The sequence below is a fragment of the Bos javanicus genome, chromosome X (genome assembly GCF_032452875.1).
Source record: "Bos javanicus breed banteng chromosome X, ARS-OSU_banteng_1.0, whole genome shotgun sequence".
Classification (NCBI taxonomy): Eukaryota; Metazoa; Chordata; class Mammalia; order Artiodactyla; family Bovidae; genus Bos; species Bos javanicus.
The window spans coordinates 124,758,156-124,775,901 of NC_083897.1; positions in this window are offsets into that span (position 1 = coordinate 124,758,156).

The window sequence follows — 17,746 nt, forward strand, 5'->3', positions numbered from 1 at the left end:
ATTCCTGACACCTGCCATCACTTACCTCCATATAGGAAAACTGGATGGTCTGTGATGTGGTTTAGGCCATGCCATCACTTACCTCAACACCAGCTGTGTCCAGCTATCAACTGCCACTGACTGGCTTGCTGCCTGATCTCTTGGCAAGCCCTGAAAAACACACTGTGAAAAACGTGCTTGGTATAATGCTGTATGTCACCTGTGCGCCAGCAAGCCCCTCTGTCACCTATATCATTTTGAGATCCATCAATATTACTTGGATACTTGGAGAACTCTGAGGATAAACCCGAGTAACACACACACCTTTCTCCCCTGAAGGGCTACTTGCAAATATCCTGTGGTTAATAAAGCCATTAGAACAATATAACAAACTGCCTGGATGCTTGCAATCTGTCTACCAGCTCAAGCAAGAAATACACATTGTATCTGTACAAGATCACAATAAAAAACTATTGCTTGCTAGTATTACTAGGGACAAATTAATTTAGCCTACACTTGTGCCAAACAAGGTAAATATCAGATGATTACAAAGATATCTGAAAATAAGCAGCCCTCTAATGGGCTTCCCTGGTGGCTCTGCTGGTAAAGAATCTGCCTGCAACGAGGAAGACCTGGATTCTATCCCTGGGTTGGGAAGATCCCCTGGAGAAGGGAACAGCTACCCGCTCCACTGCCCTGGCCTAGAGAGTTTCATGGATTGTATAGTCCATGGGGTTGCAAAAAGTCAGATGCGACTGAGTGATTTTCACTGATGTGTTTACATCACATCATCTCATACCTGTGTACTACTTAAGACCTGAACTGCACACCTGCAAAAATAATTAGGGAAGTACAAGTGTTAGGGACACCATCAACACTAACGTTTATGCATGATGATCACATGATTTAGGTTGTGGCTTCAGCGCAAGTCACCACTTCCCTCCATATCTGCGATGTGCCTTGATAACTACTGTGAATAAGTTCACTGTGATGCTTTCACATGAAGCTGAAAACAACTGTGTAAAATGTGTTTGGTATGCATCTTACTCCACTGGGCCACCTGAAAATTCCTTGTTCAATTCTACCATTTCAAGACACATTGCTGTTTCATGGTAACTGTGGAAATCTGAGATTAATAAAAAGAGATTCTTTCCTCTCTTGCTGGGATGCCTGGAAAAACCTAAAAGTGAACGTTAACCACTGATGGACAGTATGACAAATCATCCACTGATTCATCTATCACTGCTGCTGCTGCTTCTGCTAAGTTACTTCAGTCGTGTCCAACTCTGTGCGACCCCATAGACAGAAGCCCACCAGGCTCCCCTGTCCCTGGGATTCTCCAGGCAAGAACACTGGAGTGGGGTGCCATTGCCTTCTCTGTATCTATCACTGCTGCTGCTGCTGCTAAGTCGCTTCAGTCATGTCCGACTCTGTGCGACCCCATAGACGGCAGCCCGCCAGGCTCCCCTGTCCCTGGGATTCTCAAGGCAAGAACACTGGAGTGGGTTGCCATTTCCTTCTCCAATGCATAAGAGTGAAAAGTGAAAGTGAAGTCGCTCAGTCGTGTCCGACTCTCAGTGACCCCATGGACTGTAGCCCACCAGGCTCCTCCATCCATGGGATTTTCCAGACAAGAGTACTGGAGTGGGGTGCCATTGCCTTCTCTGGCATCTATCACTATGCGTACATAAAACACATAACCTGTGAACAAGAACACAGTCAAATATCCGACTTACTGGTATTGTTGGGGTCAATTTAAATTCTGAATGGCAAATATGCCAAAGTTATACTTAACACAGAGACTTGAAAGCATCATCATTCACACATATGAAAATAAGAAGCTCTGTAATGAGGGAAAGTCATATAACCTCATACCTGCACATTAGGAAAGGACTTAATTGGATCACTTGCAAAACAACAGGGTAACACTCTGTTAGGGAAAGCATATCCATGTACTCAGATATCTGAAGACTAGATGACCTGGCTTCTGCGAAAGGCCCACAGTGTCACTCACTTGGATAAAATCCATGTTCTTTTCATGGTCATGAAGAAGTGCACAATGATCTTTAGACATGAACCTGGAAAAAACATTGTGACAAATGTGTCTATGGACACGATTAATTGTCTGGACACTGCAGATGACCTCATACACTGCCTTCACCAAAGAACACATCCTCCACTCTCCCTGGGGGCATGCAGTTCTCCAAGGTCTATGCTACTGTTATAATTGTTATAAATACCATCCTCTCTTCCCTGCTCCCCTGCAGAAACGCCACATTCACAATTGTGCCACATAGTCATTACTGCCTGCACACCCAGGAATTGCTCATCACTCACAGCATTAAAAATAAACTCTCAAAAATATAAAACAGTGGACAATCATAATTGTTAAGATTAATAAAAACACTACCATTTCTTACCTGAAGACCTGAAATTGATGATAACGGCCCTCTTGGCTCTTGTCCAAGATAGATCACAATACATGCTGATAACCTAGTTCAACATTCTTGGAGTTTTTTTCTGCATTATGCATTCAAATGCTGATAGAGCAGGCAGTGAGCTCTCCAACATTACCGCTAGATAAAGTCTTAAGCCAAAGAAAATTCTCCAGATAATCAATGTATAATTCTTTAAGACCTTCTACTGTCTGTTGTAAAATTATATTCACTGTTATTAAAATTTTGCTACAATGCATTCTATAAAAAAATAAAATAAAGTAAATAAAAACATGGTACAACAAGTTAAGCCAATCAATACCACTTACCTAGAGATGTGAATGCAGGATGCTGTGATGTGGGGAAGGTGCACATCGTCACTTACCTGGACATCAGAAAGGACCCCTTTAACAGCCATTAAGTTCATCTTGATCTCTTGACGGGAATCTGAAAAACATGTTCTACAGTTCCAAAGGACAGAACTTGTAGCAGGACACCTTCAAATGACCTCAGACATTTCCTTCATTTTGAGAACATCAACTCTACCTGAATACCTGCAGTATAGCAAGGTTGTCGGCGTTTGCAGATATGACAACATTTCATTCTGGGACACCTGCAATATTTCATGGTTACTATCATGGTTAAGAGCATCATGAGGATCATCTGAAAATGACAAACACCTCAATCACACCATCAACGAAAATTCTCTCTAAAATATAAGAATGGAAAACTCATGGTTTCTAGAATTGATAAGAACAGTCCTTTTCTACCTGAATACCTAGGGCTTTCCAGGTGGTGCAGTGGCAGAGAATCTGCCTGCAAATACAGAAGACCTAAGAGACTCAGGTTTGAACCCTGGAGGAGGAAATGGCAACCCACTCCAGTATTATTGCTGGGAGAATCCCATGGACTGAGGAGCCTGGAGGGCTACAGTTCACGGGGTCGCAAAGAGTTGGACACAACTGAGTGAGCACTATTACTACCACCTGAATGCCTGTAAAGAAAAAATGGTAACATCAACTGTCAGAGAAACTATCAGAAGGTGCCCAGTTTTATGAAGATCAAATGGCCTGTGCTGTGGTTTAGGCCTATATCCTGACTTACCTGCACACAAGTCATGGTCACCACTAATTAGCACTGTTAGTTTAACCATGGTCTCTTGACATGAACCTAGAATGATAATATGAAATGTTTGTTAAAGGACATAACTTTTTCTACCATGACAGTTGTAAATAATTTTGGTCACTTCATCATTAGGAGACACATCAACTTACCTGGATACTTGTAGCAAGCCAAGGTGAACACCAGTATAAGATAAAATATCCCTCTTTGACTGGAGACCTGTAAAAATCCTATGACTAGTACTGAGATGGGGAACACCATGATAAATAACTGTACTCACATAAAACCTCAGCATTCACAGAGGTAAAAATGAACATTTCCAGAAATATAACAAATGAAAACTGAGGCTATCTAGAAGTGGTAAAGACTATCACTTTCTAACTCAATTTCTTAAAAAACCAGAGTAACAAGAAGTATCACATCATCACTTAGCTGGATATATGAAGGTCAGATGGGATTTGCTATGGTATAGGCCCACGTCTGTACTTACCTCCATACCAGCAATGATCCCCAATGACTACCATTAATAGGCTCACCATGATGTCTTCACGTGAATCTGAGAAACACATTGTGGACAATGTTTGTGCATGTGTGCACACTTGGTTGCTCAATTGTGTCTGACTCGTTTGTGACCACATGGACCATAGCTTGCCCGCCAGGCTTCTGTGTCCATGGAATTTTCCAGGCAAGTATTACTGGAGTGGGTTGCCAGTTCCTACTCCAGGGATTTTCCTGAACCAGAGATTGAAATCACGTCTCCTGAATCTCCTGCATTCGCAGATGCATTTGACCGCTAAAGATGCACATTTCCTTGGTCACTTGATCATTTTGGTACCCATTGACACTACAGGGCTAGTTGCAGAAGCTGAAGGTCAATTCCTAGGAAAAGACACCGTTTTCACTTGAAGGGACACCTGAAAAAATTTCCATGGTCAGTAATGTGATGATGGCAATGTGAAAGAATATCTGCATCACTGCATATCTGTTAATCAGTACAAGTATTAAGTATATATTATCTCTAAACAGGAATAGAAAAAAACATCTTATTGGTAGTAATCTATATAGGGTCAAATAAATTTAACTACACACATGGCAAAAACAAGGTAAATATAAGATACAGAGATTACAGAGATATCTGAAAAGGAAAATGTCCTTAATAGGGTAATGTCATATAATATCATACCTGTATATGAGTAAAGACCTCATGAGGATATCTAAAAACGCACATGGTAACACAAGTGTCTGGGATACCAACCTCATTTATCTTCATATTCAAGTTCAGATGGTCTTGTTGTGGTAGGACCCACTTTATCACTTCAATGGCTGAGAACAAGGTTCCGTTAGCAACCATTGCTAGGTTCACACTGTTCTCTTCACAGGAACATGACAAAATACATCTAACAAATGTATTTAAAGATACAATCTATTCCATCAGGACACCTACACCGAAAATTGTCTTCTACCCGAACTGTGGAAATAACAACACGCAAAGGTATTTGAATTAATTCAAGTCAATATCATTCTCAGGATAAATGTTGACTTTTTAATTGGATATGTGAAATGAAAATTAAAAGATATGATCACACAACACTCAAAGGATTAAATATTAGTTATACCTAAAACATACAAAATGTAAACTCATAAGTAACAGAATTAGTAGGAAAACTTAGAATTTCTCACCTGAAGATCTAAAACAAAATCATGCTAGAAAGAACTGTTCAGAACACTACCATGACTTACCAAGATGCATGGAGAAGAGATGGTCTGTGATGAGGAAAAGGCAACCATCCCAACTTAGGTAGACACAAGCAATGTCCCAAGCAAATTACCAACGAAAGTTCACCATCAGGACATGACATGAACCTGAAAACATTAAGAGAATGAATGCAATAAGCATAATATTCTAGGTGTGGACACCTGAATATTCTCTTGGTCAGTTTTACCATTTGGATGCTTGTACAAGGGCAGGACTCAATCTAACAAAGAGATACCGTCTCACCTAGCCTCTTCATCAGTATGTAACACACTGACTCAACCTGCATCTTGTCAGGAATAAGAGATCCATACTGACGTCAGATAAAACCACCAGGACTTCACTGGACACCTGGGAAAAACGTATGGGTACTCCTGGGATTGGGGACACCATGATCAGTACCTAGGGAGGTATAATCCCTCAACTCTCACAGGATGGAACAGAAGCTTTTTCTAAGATAAAGAGGAGAAAGCATATGTTGAAGGATTTGGTAAATCTCTGTCATTTCTTACCTGAGTGCCTCGATGAAAAAAGTCTTGGTAACATCAGTGTGACAACCCATCCTAACTTACCTAGATTGATGAAGGCCTGAGGACCCATGCCGTGGGTGAGGCCACAAACATCGCTTACCTGGATACTGGCCAGGTCACATGGGAACCACCTTCGACACGTTCACCTAGAGTGCTTGACGTGAATCTGAAAAACGCCTTGGGCAAAACGCGTTCAGTACACATCACAGTCGACCTGTGTGACTGCAGGAACATCAGGTCAAGGCCTAGTTCCTCTTTTGAGTGTTTACCTGCAAAACTCCCCTGGTCAATGTCACAGGTATGGGAAATCCAATGAATTGCATCCATACCATCACAAGAGCAGGGAAAAAGAAGCATCTCTGAACAAGAATATATTCATAGTCAGTTTCTCATGCTGATGAACACTGTGAGGGACCAATGAGTTTCTGAAATGCTTCATGCCAAATCAAGATCTATTTAAGAGTCTTCAGAAGATCATGAATTTCCTATCAATCTGAAAATAAGAAGGTCCCTAATGAATTCATGTCACATAATCTCACACTGCTACACCACGCAAAGAACTGAATGGGAAACCTGCAACAAAGAACGTTCACACGCTGGGTTAAAGACACCATCCCCATTCACCTAGACATCAGAAAATGGAATGATATGGCTGGGCAAGGACCCACTTCATCCCACTCCTGGTTGCTAGCGAGGTCCTGAGGATAGCTATCATTTGGTTCATTGTGATGCCATGACAGCTAGAACCTTGAGAAATGCATTCCACTGTGTCTTAAAGGACACAGTGGCTTCCCTGTGAAATAAGCTTACCCTTGCCAATAACATCGGTCACTTCCATAGAGAGGGCAAGCAGAAACACAACCTGGACTTGGACTAATTGAAGGTCAACACCATTGTTAGGCACAGAGTCACCTCTTGGAGGCATACTGGGAGAAATCTCCTGGTGAGTATTTCAACAGCAGAATCAATTGCCTGGATATGCATTACCCTCTGTCACTCTTAAGCTGAAACACACTTAATAGCAAAATTCTAAGGGGAAAAAAAAGGAGGGGGGAAGATGTACTTAGCATTGGTGGTGGACAATGTCATGTCTTGACTGAAAATCTGCTCCCCTGAAAAATAAAAAACCTAAAATCGAATAGGTAGGAATGCCATCCACACTTGCCTACATTGCTGAAGATCAATTTGTTTGCAGGCAGCTAAAGGCCCACCTCATGACTGACCTGGACACCAGCAAGGTCCCCAGAGAGTGACCACTGGAAGGTTCTTCCCTTGAAAGGAACCTGCAAAACACATGAAGAGATCTGTGTAAAGGGTCACAATTTGCGTGACCAGGACACCTGAAAACCACCCTAGTCATTTCCGTCCTTAGGCAATCAACGTTACCTGAGTGCTTGCAGGACTCCGAGGTCAAGACCCCGTCAGGTTAATTACACTTCTTTACAGGGTGCCTACAGAATGTCCATGGTCACTACAGTGCTTGGCATATCATAAGAAATACCTGACCTGTGTCATCCCTCACAAATCTCAGAGATAAACATTTTTCTCTCAAGGTCTTAAGAATGAGTAAAGTATCCCTCGTTACCTGAGGACCAGCAAAGAAGTCATGGTCACAGTGGGAGGGTCACAATGCTCGCTCAGCTATTTATGTGCAGTTCAGGGAACCCGTGCTGAGGGTTAGCCCACATCATCCATGTACCTGATGTGCCTGTTCAATCAGGACACTTGGGTCATGTCATCATTAGGGGACACATCCACTCTACCTGGAGATTTTCCAAGGTCATGGCCCAGGTTGGAAAGCCATAGTTGGCTCACTGGACACCTATTCAAAGCCTATGGACAGCACCGTGATAGCAAAACCATGATCAATATCTGCATATGTGCAAACATTCAATGCCTAAGAGTATTCAACTTCTTCCAAAAGAGAAACAGGGCAAAGTGTTACATTTTTACATCACGAAAGACATGCTTGGGCTTCCCTGATAGCTCAGTTGGTAAAGAATCACCTGCAATGCAGGAGACCCCAGTTCAATTCCCGGGTGGGGAAGATCCACTGGAAAAGGGACAGGGTACCCACACTAGTATTCCAGGGCTTCCCTTGTGGCTCAGCTGGTAAAGAATCTGCCTGCAACGCGTGAGACCTGGGTTCGATCCCAGGCTTGGGAAGATCCCTTGGAGAAGGGAAAGGCTCCCAATTCCAGTATTCTAGCCTGGAGAATTCCATGGACTGGATCGTCCATGGGGTCGCAAAAAGTTGGACATGACTGAGTCACTTTCACTTTCACTTTCAAAGACACTCTTCTGTCTTACCCTGATCCCTGAAAGAAAAAGTCAGGGTAACAAGAAGGGTTAGGACACACCATCACCTACACAGACATCTGGACATCAGATGGCCTGCACTGGGGCTTAGGCCCACTGCGTCCCTTACCTGGACACCAACCAGGTTCCACCTGCAAATCTTTCCTTCCTTCACTGCTATGTTGAATACATACCAAATGCTAAAGAGGAACAAAGCAAAATGTCATTTCTACCAGTGTCATTAGGGAAACATGAAATTCCTCATCGATGACATGCCAGAAACAAAGTCAACACAAGAGACTGGAATCATGATGTACAGAGATATCTCATGATCCAAACATCTTTCATCAATTCATATTGCACGAACTCATACTGGGAGAACAAGGATGGGAACATGAGGCCCACAGGAAAAAAAAAAAAAGAGAGAGAGAGAAAGAAGACATAATCAGGATTGTAGGGATAGCATCCTTATTTTTCTCGATAGGAAAGTTCAGAGGGTCTGCAGTCTGGTGAGATCCACTTTAACACTTAACTGGTTAAGCGGTCTCTTCTGGATGAATCGGCTCACCCCGTTCTCCTATCAGGATCCTAAAGAAACACATGCAACCAATGTGTTTAGCATGAATCTTGTTCTACTAGGATTCCTGCCCCTGACCTTTTTCACCTCCTTTATTACACATCACAGCCATTCTACCTCCATCTTTGCAGCCATTCATGGTCACCACTGTGGTCAGGAGAGACCAGTTGTACTTCTCTGGATATGTGCAAAAATGCTAGAGTTACAACATGGCAGGCACTTCAGGACAACTATCTGGACAGAGTCCTCATTACCTACAGGATGAAACAGACGGTTTCACTAAACTGGAAACAGGGTAAACTTATGGTTAATACAATGAGTAAGGACTCTGGCGGCTCAGATGGTAAAGGGTCTGCCTACAATGTGGGAGACCTGGGTTCGATCCCTGGGTCGGGAAGATCCCCTGGAGAAGGAAATGGCAACCCACTCCAGTATTCTTGCCTGGAAAATCCCATGGACGGAGGAGCCTGGTAGGCTACAGTCCATGGGGTCACAAAGAGTTGCACAGGACTGAGCGACTTCACTTCACTTCACTTATCATTTCTTACCCGAGTACCTGCATGAAAAAAATCTTGGCAATGTCAGTGTGACAACCCATCTTAACTTACCTAGATTGATGAAGGCCTGAGGACCCGTGCCATGCATGAGGCCCTAACCACCGCTTACCTGGATACCAGCCAGGTCACATGGGAACCACCTTTGACACGTTCACCTAGAGAGCTTGACATTAATCTGAAAAACATATTGTGCCATATGTGTTCAGTACACATCATCCACATACCTGCACCTCAACAGTTTCTTTACTGTCTTGATACTCGCAAAACTGCACCACTAAATCCTAGTAAATGGTACTCTGTTACCTTGAAGAGATATCTCAAAACTTCACTGTCATATTTGTGGTTATGAACAAGATAAATTACCTGGATCCTGTTGTCAGCAGGAATGTATAAAACAGTATATCAGAAGAAGAGTAGATTATTCTTTTAGTAGTAATGTAGTAGTAGTACATTATTCTTACTAATGTTTCTAGGGACAGGTTGATACTTTATATTCAAACCCAAAATACAGTTAATACAATTTGCTAGATTTTAAATTATATAGTGTTCATAATTCCATTAATTACGTACTTATGTGAATGCCTAATAAATTATGTGACTTGTCCTACCTTTACTAGCAAACAGTGTATCAGGATTCTGTGTAGGAAAACACATGGGGAGACTGTACTTGTGGTATTATACATCATCCTCACTTAGCAAGATGTCTAAAGACCAGCTGGTCTATATTGTGATAAAGTGATATTGTGATATTGATTTTGAAGTTTGGTAAAACTCTGTCATTTCTTACCTGAATACCTGCATGCAAAAATCAGAAATTCTTAACTGACTCTCAGCTGCACAGTGAAATTGAAGGGAAACTGACGTTTGGATTAATTCCCACTTCTAAAGGCCCCTACACTGGACTGATGTATAGAGAGGCCTGTTGTCGTCAAACTCACCTTCAAACGATGCTCAAACAGAGGAAACTGCACTACACTAGGATGAGAAGATGATGACATCAGACATAGCCAGCTTGCCCAAGATGTTGATCTGATTCGTATGATTATAATGTTTCTTGATTCCTTGGACCTATGCCTATCAATCAAATGTTTTCTATCATGGACACGATTCTGTGCTAGTTTAAAACTCAATCCAATTTTTGAGTTGTGGCCAGTTACCTGTGTCTAGTACTTCTGGGTTACCTGGGTAGATTTCTGTCCTCCAGGGCTCTGATTAGATACCCCCTAGGAAATTTATTTTAGATGAGAGTTCAGTTGTGTTCTGTCTATTCATGATACTACTAAATGGGATCCTCTCACCTGGCCAGTTAATAATATCTGCTCTGATGTTGGCCATAGATTTAAGTCCCAATCAAAATATTAACCTCTCATCTATTAAAAGGAAAACTCCCACAATTATGGGATGGATCTATATGGTTAACACCAGGCTCTGGTCATTCGCACAGAGTCGGACATGACTGAAGTGACTTAGCAGCAGCAGCATGGTCATTTAAGTTTAAAAGCTCCTCTATGTTTGGAACAATTAAATCATACTAAAAATGATAACCTGGTAATATTATGAGACAAGGCTAGGTGCTTTATGAACTATGCCTATTATTATCCTTACAGAGAGTGACTGGTATGGAACTCAGTGGATCTGTGACACTAATTTATGGCCTTGACGTCTATAAGCATGGATACAAAGGTATAGCCTGGGATTCCTATGAATTTAAGGCCATACATGTTAACAAATTAGAGGTAACTCCAACCAATCTACCATTGGTATGATCCCAATGGGTCAAAAGATCTGTATTCTACTGGTATGACCACTTAGCAGCTATTTTTTTGTGCCTTCAGTGGGATTTGAGGATGTAATTGGCCATATCGAAGCCTTAACAACTTTCATAAACTTTAAATGGTAGTAATAGGGCTATTAGCCTATTGAATTCCGATCTCTATGATGAGAAAGGCAGTGCTACACAACTGCAAGCCCCTTGACACCTTACAGCATCTCAGGGAGATATCTGTGCTATAATTCAAACTGAATGCTATTTTCATACCTGATAAACCCTTTAATGTAACACATTTGATGAACCATATGAAAAATCAGATTTCTGCTTTAAGTGACTCATTCCCTAGTCTTGATGATCTTTTACTGGTTTGGTGCAGGAGGCTCATGGCTAAAATATTTACTTTTAATTTCACTAATGTTATTAACTTTACTATTTGTATTTTGTCTGTTTCACAAGATATTATTTCTTGTATCACCAAGTGTATGACTGAGCCTCCAGTGAAAATAATGATGACTAGACTTGAAGCAGTTGATCAAATGCATAGCTTGATATGTGACCAGTGATTGTAATAGTGTAACTCTAGATATGGGAAGACGCAATGAAAGGGAATACTTTGCTGGGCCATAACTAGAAGACAGGTGTCCAGAGATCTTTGACTATGAAGACCTAGTCCAGTAATAGCACACTGAGTGGCCCATCAGCAAAACTTTCAGAACTGGGAAAGAGCCTTCCCAGCAACGCGCGACAAAATGGTCATGAAAAGCCCCCCAAAGTGTGGTCGGATTAATGACCACAAGGTGTCCGTGTCAACTACAAACTGGCACTGACCAAGAGCGATACCAACGACTGAACAACAAAGGCATTTCCCATCTGCCTCTATAGCGATTGAACTCTGTACTGCTATAGCTGTTGATCTTCAACAACCCCTGAGGGAGTTCAGGGTGGAGTGAGGCACTCTGTGCTCCAGAGAATCTGGTGGGACAGGTCTTTAGACATTTGGATGTTTTTAGGAACAGATTTTATGATCTCAGTCCTTGCATCTCCTCATATCTAGAGAAGCACTAAATTCCTTCATAGTGACATCAGATCCTCATGACTAACAAAACATCTTTTGTAAAATGAGTGCTTAATGGTATTGAACCCCCCCTTCCCCAAAGCCTTATATATTGACCTTCCCCCACTGCTTTGGAGCAGTTTCTGAGTTGTTTGGAGCAGTTTTCTGAGATGCTGCCTCCCAGGCTGCAGTCCTCATTTTGCCCCCAAATAAAACTTAACTCACAACTCTCAAGTGGTACATCTTTTTTTAGTTGACAATATATATCTACTTAACACACAAATAGTGAAACCTCAGTTCTTCAAGATTTCAGTTCTGAGTTAGGTACAGCGAAGTAAAACCCATCTGTTTACAAAAGAGGCTGGATTAAAATTGGGGTTTTCACAGATAAAACAAGTCAGGCTTACTTGGCTAGATGGTTAAATATTATATTTGCAGAAAAAAGCAATTTCTAATTACCTTGGACAAGCCAATTTCTAAATTACTTTACCCTCTTTAAAATTTGCACTTCAAAAACACAGAGATAAGGTTCCAAGGAAGACCAGAGAGGATATTTGCATCTCAAAGATACAGGCAAGTTCTTCCTAGGATAATTTGTTTCCCCATGTTTAGTATTTAGGAGCTTCACAAGATGAACAGAGAAGGTTTTGGGGGTGGTGAAAAGATTTTTGGAACCACCCTTCTGGTCCTGTAAAGATTACATTTGTAAACCAAGGACAGTTTTGTTTTTTCCCACCTTTTCCAAAAGAATTGGGTGTCCTCCCCAACAAGGACTGACACATCTATCCATCCATGTTGGAAAGCTTCACCTCTCCTCTTCTCTGGAAGAGAAGAAGTGAGAAGGCCTCTCTGGAAGGCCCAGGAGCAACACCCAGGCTCCCACAAGAAAGAGGCAAAAGTAACAGGAAAGATAGGGAAGACCGAGAAATCCACCCTTTGCTCCACTGGGCTGGTCCTCAGAAAGAAGTCAAAAGGAGAAACCCTCACCCATTTGGCAGCAGCTACTGGGGCCCAGTGAGCAGTGGGGCCTTTGGAACACACCAGAGGAAAGCCAGAGTTCCTTAGTTGCTTCCACAGCTACTGGCCTGTTTGCAGAGGGTGTGAGGAGAAAGAAAAGAGGAGAAAACCATAGAGGAAGCCATACAGGAAGCAGTTTCAGATGTCTGCACATCACCAAAGTAACCAGAATAAACCAAAACCTAACCATCCAGAAAGTTACATTAACACGACTTCCCAGTCCCATTAGACTGGCAACCTTTCTCCAAAGTGCCTTATAAACAGTTTCCCTTATAGCGAGAACACTCCAAATTGGAGCCATAGCCCCCAAGATGGGAGCCGAAGCTTCCCAGATTGTACAAGGTCAAAAAAGGCCACTGTGGGACTCTGATGTCAAGCTGTTCTGGGAAAAAGGTTATTTAAGTATTTAATTTACAAAGGAGAGTAGTATCTATTAGAGAAACAATCAACTTGTTCTCCGCTGTCAAAATTACCTGGGGCTCTAGTAGGGGAAATTAGAATTGGATGCCTCAAGTCCAAGGGAGTCTCCTGGGCATGTTTATTATCAGCACTTTGTAACTGCCTGATTGTTTAGTTGTGAGCCATTTCAGGGGCTTTGTTCTTCTGATCTTAACTTGTCTAATGTGAACCCGAAAGATCTTTCCTCCAGGATAGATGAAATATTTCCCACTTTTATAAGCTGTATAGCACCAAACACACAGACAGACAAATTCCAACAAAAAAGGCACAGATTCCAGCATCGATGCATCCAGACAAACCGATTCCCAGAATAGGGTAAATAAATTTACGCTATAAAACAAATGACCTAACTCCAACTAGGCTACCCACCCCCATGAGAACTAGCTCCTAAATGAACCGGTTCCAACTGGACCAGTTCCCAAATGAGGTAAATTTACCCTACGAATGAGCTAATTTCAACTAGGGTGGGCTTGCTCCACGAGGACTAGTTCCCAATGAACCAATTCAGGGTAGAGCCCAATAACACTTCCCCTCTGCAAATGGGTACCAAATCAGGTTGGCTAATCCTGTAAAGCAAAAGCCCAGATTGAGGGGAAAAAATGTTTGTGGTGTGCACACTGAAGCAACTTAACCTTCAAAATTGAGCCTGTCAGCTCTTAACACAAAACAACACACAAAACAAGCAAACTGGCTGAACCAGCAATCAAACTGGGTAGATTGACCCTACAAATGAAATTCAGCCTGTTGACTCTGGAAGTTTGTCAGTTCCTTGTCTCAACTGCCAAGCGCTAGGGACAGTCGGTGCCACTTCAGGAAATCTTGAAGGAAAGAACCTCAGGACAACAAATGGTCCCAGCAGCTGCTTGGATCTTGCCCCAGCATTCCCTGTTCAGGTCCAGCTAGCCACGAGCAGCAAGGCTCCTGGCTGGCTAAATCAAATTGTTATCGAGTCCAAGCTCACTCTGCTTACTGTACAATAAGCCAATGAATCCATGAGATGAGGCACTGAGGAAAGGAAGAGACTTTAAATGGAGAGCCAGCAGACAGAAAAGATGGCAGGCTCAGTTCAGTTCAGTCGCTCAGTCATGTCTGACTCTTTGCAACCCCATGGACTGCAGCATGCCAGGCTTCCCTGTCCATCACCAATTCCCAGAGCTTACTCGAACTCATGTCCATCGAGTTGGTGATGCCATCCAACCATCTCATCCTCTGTCAAAATAACCATTTTATGGGGTCTGGATGCCAGGTTCTTTTATAGATCAGAGATGATGAGGGGAAGTAAGGAAGCAAAGTACAAAGGCCATTAATCTTGCAAACATATCCTAGAATGGCAAGTCTCAGGCAGGGGATGTGTTAATTTCTTTCTTCCTGCCGTCCACAGGTGGACATGGTTCTGAACAAAGGCACTTTAGTTTAACAGTCAGGCGGAGGGGCAGGATTCTCTGATGCAAACCATTCTGCATGATTATGATAACAAAAGCAACAAAAAGCAAGTCAAAGAAACAGTTCCAACATGGGAGTCAGAATTGGCTTCTTCGCTGCAACAGTGTTAGGGACGCTATCACCACTTCCCTACATTTCTTAAGGTCAGATGGCCTGTGCTATGGTTTAGGCCCACATCATCACTTACCCGGACAACAGCAGTATCCCCATTAATGAGCATTGTTACCACAGCGTCTTGACAGGAACCTGAAAAACATATTATGAAATATGCATCAAAGGAAACAATATATTCTACCAAGGTACCTGCAAATAACCCTGTTTACGTCTATCATTATGGGACACATCAACTTTACCTGTTTATTAGCAACATTCCAAGGTCAACATCATTTTGGGATAAGACCATCATTTCCTAAGTACATACTTGCAAAAATTCCACGCTTACTACTGTGGAGAGGAACACCATAATTATCTGTGTACCTGCAATTTCTGGACACTTGGAGGGCAAAACAAAGTTTCTCTCAATTAAAATTATGAAGACTCATGGATTCAAGAATTGGTAAGTACTCATCATTTCTTATGTAAATAGCTATTTTTAAAAAATGTTAAGTGTTAGGGATGCTACTGTCACTTACTTAGATATCCAAAAATGAGATGGTCTATGCTGATTTAGACCCACATCATCATTTACCTGGACACTGGCAAAATCCATGTTAACAGCTACGGTAAAGTTCATCATACTCTTTTGACTGAAACCTGACAAATACATTGTTACAAATGTTCCCACATATGTATCTTTTTTCTTCTGGGTGCCTACAAATAAAGCTGATTTTTTTTTTTTTTTTTTTTTTTTGTAGGATGTATCAACTCTACTTGGATACGTGTTGTATTCCACAGTTTACATCTTTGTTAGTAACCATAATGTCTTTTGACTGGATACCTGGAAAAATTCTAGTGAAAAGTAAGGGCTAATTTTCTTTCTCTCTCTTTTTTTAGGGCTAATTCTTTGTATAATTTATGAGAACACTAAGACAGTAGGTGTTGCAAGAGGGCATCAGAGGGCAGAGACACTGAAACCATAATCACAGAAAACTAGTCAATCTAATCACACTAGGACCACGGCCTTGTCTAACTCAATGAAACTAAGCCATGCCCGTGGGGCAACCCAAGACAGGTGGGTCATGGTGGAGAGGTCTGACAGAATGTGGTCCACTGGAGAAGGGAATGGCAAACCACTTCACTATTCTTGCCTTGAGAACCCCATGAACAGTATGAAAAGGCAAAATGATAGGATACTGAAAGAGGAACTCCCCAGGTCGGTAGGTGCCCAGTATGCTACTGGAGATCAGTGGAGAAATAACTCCAGAAAGAATGAAGGGATGGAGTCAAAGCAAAAACAATACCCAGCTGTGGATGTGACTGGTGATGGAAGCAAGGTCCAATGCTGTAAAGAGCAATATTGCATAGGAACCTGGAATGTTAGGTCCATGAATCAAGGCAAATTGGAAGTGGTCAAACAGGAGATGGCAAGAGTGAATGTCGACATTCTAGGAATCAGTGAACTGAAATGGACTGGAATGGGTGAATTTAACTCAGATCACCATTATATCTACTACTGTGGGCAGGAATCCCTTAGAAGAAATGGAGTAGCCATCACGGTCAACAAAAGAGTTTGAAATGCAGTACTTGGACGCAATTTCAAAAATGACAGAATGATCTCTGTTCGTTTCCAAGGCAAACCTTTCAATATCACAGTAATCCAAGTCTATACCCCAACCAGTAACGCTGAAGAAGCTGAAGTTGAACGGTTCTATGAAGACCTACAAGACCTTTTAGAACTAACACCCGAAAAAGATGTCCTTTCATTATAGGGGACTGGAATGCAAAAGTAGGAAGTCAAGAAACACCTGGAGTAACAGGCAAATTTGGCCTTGGAATATGGAATGAAGCAGGGCAAAGACTAATAGAGTTTTGCCAAGAGAATGCACTGGTCATAGCAAACACCATCTTCCAACAACACAAGAGAAGACTCTACACATGGAAATCACCAGATGGTCAACACCGAAATCAGACTGATTATATTCTTTGCAGCCAAAGATGGAGAAGCTCTATACAGTCAGCAAAAACAAGGCCAGAAGCTGACTGTGGCTCAGATCATGAACTCCTTGTTGCCAAATTAAGACTTAAATTGAAGAAAGTAGGGAAAACCACTAGACCATTCAGGTATGACCTAAATCAAATTCCTTATGATTATACAGTGGAAGTGAGAAATAGTTTTAAGGGACTAGATCTGATAAATAGAGTGCCTGAAGAACTATGGAATGAGGTTCATGACATTGTACAGGAGACAGGGATCAAGACCATCCCCATGGAAAAGAAATGCAAAAAAGCAAAATGGCTGTCTGGGGAGGCCTTACAAATAGCTGTGAAAAGAAGAGAAGTGAAAAGCAAAGGAGAAAAAGAAAGATATAAGCATCTGAATGCAGAGTTCCAAAGAATAGCAAGAAGAGATAAGAAAGCCTTCCTCAGCAATCAATGCAAAGAAATAGAGGAAAACAACAGAATGGGAAAGACTAGAGATCTCTTCAAGAAAATTAGAGATACCAAGGGAACATTTCATGCAAAGATGGGCTCGATAAAGGACAGAAATGCTATGGACCTAACAGAAGCAGAAGATATTAAGAAGAGATGGCAAGAATACACAGAAGAACTGTACAAAAAAGATCTTCACAACCCAGATAATCACGATGGTGT